This window comes from Pteropus alecto, unplaced genomic scaffold (assembly GCF_000325575.1).
Source record: "Pteropus alecto unplaced genomic scaffold, ASM32557v1 scaffold111, whole genome shotgun sequence".
Classification (NCBI taxonomy): Eukaryota; Metazoa; Chordata; class Mammalia; order Chiroptera; family Pteropodidae; genus Pteropus; species Pteropus alecto.
Genome location: NW_006431915.1, coordinates 5,094,445 through 5,103,243, shown reverse-complemented (window position 1 = coordinate 5,103,243; position 8,799 = coordinate 5,094,445). Strand labels below are relative to the sequence as shown.

Sequence of the window (8,799 nt, the reverse complement as noted above, 5' to 3'; positions counted from 1 at the left end):
GATAGGAAGAGGAAGGGCAGTAGTGAAATGGTCGGAGAAAAGGGTGCTAGGAGCAGGGACAGGATTCTGGAAAGGTGGGGCAGGAGACGGAGACGTTATACTTCACCTACTTTATGGTTTCCTCTGGGTTCCCTTCCCCCTCCCCACCCCCCAACAAATACACTTGGTTGGAATCTGTGGATTCTTTTGGCGGCCAGATCTGCCACACACAGATCAGAATGTAGTGGCTATGGCTTCTGACAGCATCTGATTGCCTTGTCCTCAGGATACCTGGAAGAAAACAGCCCTAAGACATTTGGTAACTGAGTCTACCCTAAGGATATTATTGAGGACAGTGCAAATCACACCATAACAGGAGAATGATCATTCTTCTTGAGAGAAGCTGCTTTTCACTTTGTGGGCACTAAGAACTGCAAAGCTGAGCAAGATATCTATGGTGGACGCTGTAATGTCCTTTAGATCCCCTACACCAAGTGGATACCCCGCTGTTAGTTGTCATGACTTTTGGCTGATAGTGCTCCCAGCTGCCCTCCTTCTCCTGAAAATTACCCTTGGCTGATGGGAGCCCTTTGCCCAGGAGGTTATGACCCCACAAAGGCAGCCCATAGTCAATGACTAATTTGGGGGCATGAGAGGCCCTTGCCTCAAGGGAGTAGAATTGTGATGGGGTTCAGGCTTCAGAGGATCAGCCAGAGGCTAGTCTTGACCTAAGACCTTGCGTGGCTCTGTCCCTTTCCCTCTCTTGCTTCACTCACTCTCTTATAGGCTTTTCAAAAGAGCGTTCCTCAATGAATTGTGTAAACTCCATACCTGTCTTAGGCTCTACTTCTGGGAACTTGACTCTTGTACACTCTACGTTGTTGAGACACTTCTGACTATAAGGTTACTATTCTATGTATCACTGAGAAAGAAGAGATACTGACAACATGTGACATGCCTTCAGTTGTAAGACCTGTCCCCATTTCAGTGGGAAAATATGCATCTTCGAATTAATTAAATACGGTATGTTATATATGATTTCACTATATTGCATTCATCTCTCTATGCCACATATTTATATATAGGCAAATGAACTTTGTTTCAACTATCTTTTTATATATAATTTTAAATCTAGAGAACCAGTGCTATGGTCTGAATGTCTGTACCACTCCCCCCACCCCCACCCCCCATAATTCATATGTTGAAATCTTAACCCCCAAAGGTACTGGTATTAAGAGGTGGGCCTTTGGAAGGTGATTAGGTTCTGAGGGTGGAGCCCTCATGAAAGGGATTAGTGCTTTTACAAAGGAGATTCTCTACCTTCATCTCATAACACTCTGGGTGATTAGGTTCTGAGGGTGGAGCCCTCATGAAAGAGATTAGTGCTTTTACAAAGGAGATTCCAGAGTCCCCTCGCCCCTTCTGCCATGTGGGGATACAGGAGGTCTGCAACCCAGGAGAGGGCCCTCACTTGACCAGCCCACACCCTGATCTCAGACTTCCAGCCTCCGGAACTGTGAAAAATGAATTTTCATTGTTTCATCATATTTTGAGCCAGAGCAAGCAATTCACTGTTTTGTATAGCAGGAGGAACAATCATACCTTATACATGTATAGCTACCTATCAAGGGCTTTCAGAAAAATTATTCCTGTCCACAGAGAGTGAATCAGACTTTGGAGCAGTTTCAGATTTACTGAAATAGAATTAGAGCTAAGGAACAATAAATGAGACAAAGGGACAATGAAACTTGCTTTTAGGATGAAGACTTAAATCCTTAATATGCCTACAGGGCTATGGGTGATCTTAACCCAACCTCCTTCTCTACCTTCATCTCATAACACTCTGGCCCCCATCTACACGCCACACACACACACACACACACACACACACACACACACACTATAGCGACTCGCTTTTTTCCAGTTTGGGAAGGTGCTAACTTCTTTCCCACACGAGGCCTGTTTTACATGCTGTTTCCTCTTTCTGGAAAGCTCCTCCTTCCACCCTTTTTGCCTATTTACTTTTAGCTCAAAAGACTCTTATTCCAGGAAGCCTTATCTGATTTCCCAGGTTATAAAGGGGCCCCTCATTTTACATTTTAATAGCACTCTATAGTTCCCTTTCCTGTTACTGCACAGTTGCACTTTTAAATTTATTCCTGTTGTTATGTGATTAAGACCTATTTTCTTATTAAGCTATATGCTCCTTGAAAGTAGCTCCAAATTCTTGCTCACCACTGGCCCTGTTTCCAATATATGCCAATATCTGGCAGGTAGTCGGCATCCCATGAATCGGTTGGTTGGCTAATTGAGTAAATCAGGCTGTAATAACCTTCCTCAACCAGATGCATGAATACTGAGGAATAGTACAGTACCATGGTTAACTGAGCATTTAGACTCAAAATCCACTACATAGTCCAGGATAAAACCCTGGCTCTGACACTTGCGAGCTGCGAGGTTTGGGGCAAGTTAATTCACATTATTGTGTCTCTGCTTCCTCAAATGTAAAATGAGCATAATAATTCTGTATTTTATTGACTCCAAGATGGCCTTGATGATAAGACACCTCATCTACTACTAAGCTTGGAAAATCAAACTTACCAATTAACCAGAACACAATGTTTTCTTATGACTGAGGCTTTTCTCATACAAAACTGCCCTCCGTTCCATCAATAGGATTAGCCAAGCAGAAGAAAGCTCTCAACCACACACACCTCAGCCACACCCAGCCCTTTAGGCGGGGGAGACTTTCTTCCAGGCCACTGACACCCATTCTACAAAATGATCTTACTGGCAGTATCAACAATGCTTGTAATTCAGCTGAAATGTTGCAAACATGGTACTGTTTTCAATATCTGCCCAGTATTGTAGGCAATGTCCCCATCATGACCACTGCTCTGCTGACACCCCTTAAGCGAGGCCATGGCTTCTAAGATACCCCTCAATTTCAGAGAATATGAGTCAGCACAGGTGCATTGGCAAGTTCGATTAATTAATTGATTGATTGCATTCTTTGTTGCTTTTCTTTTGTGAAACAGCTAATTTCAAATATACATTAAACTCAGCTGAATATAAAATCTTAGTGAAGGAGCCCTAGTGGTCTTGTTTGCAAAGGCATTTGGCCACTATCCTTTGGCCTTAACATTTCAGGAAGGACATCTCAAAAGGGCAGCACCAGGAAGCGGGAAAACTTTGACATCTACTATCAGATATTCTTCAGTCACCAGAGCGACGAGTCTCTTCAGCAGGTTATTCTTTAGTAAGGAAATTACTTTCACGCATTCTCCATCCCCTGTCTTTGACTTGGGTCTGATATTTTTCAGCCTCATCTCCATTAATAGTTACTATCATGATGTGTGTGGTACAGTTTGACAAACCCAGATCCACACATACAGCTGGAGAACATTCAGCAACATCACCTTTATAGCCAGTTTCTCCCTTAAGCTCCCGAAGAGCAGCTGCTTTAGGACATTATCATCTGTGACACCTGCAGGGAATTCTAGGCAGCAGCCTCCCATTGGTGGTCAGACTGCTTCCCCGGAAAGATACGTTCACAATGAAGAGAACGTATCTTTCCCCAGAACTGCCACACCATCGGCTGACTTCCTTTCCTGGTTGTACGTGTCGCAGTTTCCCAAGTTCATATTTTACCGGTAGGATCCATGTAAGTTGTTTTTACAAGCTTGGCCTATCTTCCTTCTGAAATTAACTCCTCTGAAAAAATAGACTGGTATTTTGAGAAGAATTGTGGGTTCTTAGTTTTCTGTTTTTGAACTGGTATTTACAGTCCTCAGGCAAGAAGTTCACGTCCAAGGTGTGGGGTGAAAGAAAGCGTATTCCTTTGGGAAGGGGGATGAAAGAATGAAGATGAGGCAGCAGTCTTAAGAGATGCAGTGCTACTGCTTTTAGATCTTAGGTTGTTGTGAGAATTAAATGTGTTAAACTATATGAAGTGAATGGTTTATTCATGTGAAATCCTGGACACGTAACAAATTGTCACCATCTCCCAGCAGATATCGCCTTTGCCAGGCAGTCTTGAGCCAGCATCCTTCCCTCGTGCACCTCTGGAAGGATGAGGCCTGCTGACGTGGCACAGGTGCACAGACTCAGCACGGCCCTCAGATGAACCCATTCTTTCATTCATTATAGTAATGGAAACGATCGGGAGCCAGAGAAATTCAGGCGTTTTCAATTATGTGGCGGTAGAATCACAACTCCTCACTAGAACACCAACGCCGTGAGGGCAAAGATTTTCGTCTGCTTGTTCACTGCCATCACCTCAAAGCCCAAGACAGTGCTTAGCACTTAGCATGTACTCAGCACATTTAGTTGAATGAATGGGTGAATAACTCCATAGGTGTTTACTAGGGAAAGCCTACACAGTTTTGACTTGGCAGAAAGTTGAAAATTGGAACCCAGGGACTTCAGCCAACTCTGTTCATCTTTCTTACTTCTGGACTGGAAGACATTGTATCAAGACTCTTTTGCATATAACTAATCTTATTCATTAGAAGTCAATTTTATAGTTTGTCTTAGTAATTCGATGATGCCAGATTTTATACAGTGGATGAGAATGGACTGAAATCAGATGGTCATGGTTTGAATCACAGCTTTTCCATTTACTAGCTGTGTGACCTAGGGTATGCTACTTAACCTTGCTGTGCTTCAGTTTCAAAATCTGTAAAATGGGGATAATGATAGTACATCACTAGATTATAATGACGATTAAACAAATAAACAATGTCTTAGACACAATAAGTGCTAAGTGGGTTTTAAAAATAATCCTTAAAAATACTCATTAATTTCCTATACTTTAGTTCCCAGTAAAGTTTTTATAATTGATTATATGATAATTTAGGCACACGATAGAAATTATAAAGAGATTTATGTCAGACTTATAGTAACACATGCCAAGTAAAAATTAAAAATGTAACTCCTAAAGGCTTGGTTGTGTTTGAGGACTTTTTAGGTGGAGAGTATCAGCTAAGATTTTTGGCAGCACGTAAGGGAAATTCACCCTGGCTACCTTAAGCAAAGCCAGGGTGGGGAGGAATCAAGACTCAGAAAAGAGTCCCTATTAGGAATGACACCAGTGATTTTCCTTCTTGCATCAGACCCCTAGAGAGCTGAGTTCTTGTGACAGAGTTTAGCCTAAAGTTGCATGCACACCGTTGGGCCTAGTGGTAGGGAGCAGGTGTGGTAGGTACCTGGATGGCTGGTCCCTCTGAGATTCCAGGGAATGGAGGAAAGGGTGTTATCCAAAGGAGCAGCAGGGCGTTATTACCCAAAGAAGTGGGGAGGGTGGCTAGACAGGTCAAAGAAGCAGCTGTCCATCCCATGGAGAAAGAAGAAGAGAGGGTACAGTTATCTCGAATACTATTTATGTTTGCACCGTAGGCCTTTCCAGGAATTTAAATATGTTTCCTCAGAGGGGACTTCCTGAGAGGCTGCTTCATCTCCGGGGCCATTCATGCAAAAAAAGCAAGAATCTGGCAAGAATCATAAACTGCTTCCTTCTCTGGCCTAACGAAGCAAATCTATAGTTGTTTATATTGCATTAATTTAAATACTAATCCTTGCCTCACAATTTCATAATAGCGGTAATTTCTAATTCAGTTAAACACATTATGCTGAACTTTCGGAATTCAACAAATGATAAGCTTACAAAAGTGGCTCATACATTCATGAATTTTTTTTCAGTTGGGTTGTTTTTTGGCTATAAGTACAAGAACACCAAATTTGAATGTGCTTAAGCCAAACAAAAATGTATCGGTGCACATAACTGAACATCCAGATGTGGGACAGGCATCGGGAGACTTAATCCAGCAGTTCCAGCTCTACTTCTCTGCAGTTACCGCTTTCTGCCTCGTTTTCTCTCTTTGTTCTTCATCTCAGGATGGAAGCAAAATAGCTGCAGAATTTCCAGGCCTCGCGACTACACAAAATAGTATCTGGAGGAAGATGAGATCATTATTTACTTAATGCAGGTCTCAGGAATAAGGTTAGTTCCCCTAAAATCTTCTAGTAAACTTTCCTCTCATCCCCTTGGCCCAGATTGAGTTATGTGCCCAATCCTGAAACAACACTTGAAGCCAAGGAGATGTCATCTGCTAATTGGCTTAAATCTAGGTTGGACTGGTCACTGGCAAAGAGAATTATATTATGCCTTGTCCCCAACTCACAGGCCACTAGACAATGAGAAAGAGAAGGAGCATATGTTAACAAGAAAATAAGGTAGGCATTTATCTTTTTTCTCCCCCAATATCTGAATCTCACTACTGCTCCACCCTTACATCTGAGAAATTTAAGACGGTGAAAGACAGAGGCCATTTTCAATGAATGATAGAGACACCATCAGCATTCTGACCACCCTCGCAGCTGGAGCAGGGCCCTGTAGCAGAGACTCCACTGATGACACCTATCTGTCTCAATCAGGTTGTTTTTAGAACCCATAATGCAAAAATCCACTAGAGTGGCAGATGGCAGCTTGTTTCCAGGGACAGCAAATGGTACATCCATTGTAGAGTTGCCAGATTTAGCAAATGAAAATACAACAGATCCAGTTTAATTCAAATTTCAGATAAAAAAATAATTTAAAAATATTTTTAGTATAAATATGTCTAAATATTGCATGGAACATACTTTAAAAAGTTATGCATTTTTAAATATTTATTTAAAATTGAAATTTAACTAGGTATCCTATATTTTATCTGATAACCCCTATTTAGTGGCACCTATTTTTCACTGGCAGCAAAATGTTCAGTGGAATGACAAAAGGCTCCTCACTAGACTGGGTCTGTGGCTTGTTTTTGGTTGAGATTCATCCTGCTCCCTTGCTTCCACTCAGTTTCCAAGGCTAGTTCTGCATGGTTGCCAGAAATGCTGTAAGAATAAATCATACAGTGTAAGCTTTGGTTGCTTGCAAACAAACTCTGATCATACAAACTTCAACATCCACTACATAAGTTTGAACCTGCCCTTTAGCAATGAGATCAGCATGCAACCCAAAGGGGCTTGAAAAGCAACATTTTCAAAGTAGAAGTAACATGATACTGCCTTCTAAAGGCTGGATCTTAGAAGAATAGTGTTCTTTGTAAGCTTCTGCTTTGTGGCTTAAGGAATTTCACAACCATGCCTCCTGCTTCAATTAACCTAAGTGTAAAATGGAAAGAATTCTGGAATGTTAGGTTACTTGAAAATTAAGGATTATAAAATTCTGTCCCTTACTAGGAATTTTCCTTTCCTTTAGCTTATCTTAACGAATAAAACTAAACGCACATATAATAATCTCACTATTATAAAGTTTGATAATATGAATACAATGAAAACCTGTAGTGTAAAAAGCATCATTAATACTTTTTGGCTCCTAAATTATAATGTACTTCTATTAACTTTTTTTTATTTTCCCAGAATAATATGTTTTCATGGTTTGAATTCCCTTTGGAATTCAAAGGGAATTGTTATTCAAAGGGAAATAATTAGCTGATGCTAATTTACCAATTGTCATTGGGTAGTGTAATGAAGCAATGTGATTATGCTAATGCTTATAGACTAGAAACACTGCCCTTCTTTCTTCTCTGGATCATGAAAGAAGCATCTTGGTTCAAGATCATGAAATTAGTTATCCTGCACACATGCTAGGGAATTGGTGGGTCTCTTGGGCTACTGGCTTATTAAGTGATGGTAAAGGCTGTTTGCTGAGGTTGAACCTGATGTTTATAAGGTGGACACGGCCTCTCCGACCCTTTTCAGCTTCATTCTGTCATAGCTGGAATGGCTGGCGTAGCTCTGGAAGCCAAATCTGAAGCAAAGGTTCTCTCAACAATTGACCATTTCAAGTATGAAGAGGCTACTAAAACGTAAGGGTGGTGGATTATTTTTTCCCACTCAACATCCATTCTTTTCTCACATACCCTGATTTCCATATAGAAAATTATTGCTCCTACATTATGTGATATTTAATAGGAGACAGTAAGCCAAAGCCTGACATCCTACTAAAGAAGCTGAAGGGTTCCCTGAAGGCTCCTTCTCTAGGATTCTACTTCTCGCTTTCCCAGCCTAGCAAAGCGGTAGAGCATGTGACCTCAGCCTGGTCCAATATGTGGCCATATAGACTAATCCACTCAATCAGAGCCGATGGGACACAATAAAATCTAGACCGGGACTCCTGAGAAAAAAATATTTTGGCTCTTTTTCACCGGGTTTGAAATGATGGAAAGTTAGGTTTAGAACTGCAGCAACCAAACTGCTACCACTCCGAAGAGGCTTGGCTGAAAACAGTGCAAACTAGAGATATAGAACCAAAAGATGAAGGAAAGATAGGTCCTGGCAACTTTACTTGACCTTCATGTACTTATAGGTCATTTATATATCTTCTTTTGAGAAGTATATGTTTAAATCTATTGCCATCTTTTTACCAGTTGTTTGTCTTATAAATAAGTTATAAGAGTTCTTAATAAATTCTGAATGAAGTTCTATGTTAGGTATATGTATTGAGCATATTTTTTCCCTGTCTGGCTTTTCATTTTTTTAACCATGTTTTTCAAAGAGCAGAGGTTCTTAATTTTAATGAAGTCAAATTTAGCAGCTTCTTCTTTTATAGTTAGCAATTTCTGTGACCTGACTAAGAAATATTTGCCTACCCCAAGGCTGCAAAGATTATCACCAATATTTGCTTCGAGAAGTTGTTTGGTAAATTTTGAGTGATTTTGTTGTATAGTGTAAGCTAAAAGTCAAGTTTCTTTCTCTTTCTCTCTTTCTTTTTCTTTTCTTTTCTTTCTTTCTTTCTTTTTTTTTTTTAACAGCAATATCCATGGGGTT

General features: G+C 40.6%; 1 long non-coding RNA gene and 1 pseudogene across 1 annotated transcript in view; both read right to left on the bottom strand.

The window, feature by feature from the left end:
- Nucleotides 1–1,491: 1,491 nt before the first annotated feature.
- On the bottom strand, nucleotides 1,492–4,448 carry LOC107196675 (annotated as a pseudogene).
- Nucleotides 4,449–4,847: 399 nt separating this feature from the next.
- LOC107196701 overlaps nucleotides 4,848–8,799 on the bottom strand; it is a 23,563-nt gene continuing 19,611 nt past the window's right edge. The window contains exon 2 of the long non-coding RNA XR_001518143.2: nucleotides 4,848–5,930. This is a non-coding gene — a long non-coding RNA (uncharacterized LOC107196701). The remainder of the gene's footprint in view (nucleotides 5,931–8,799) is intronic.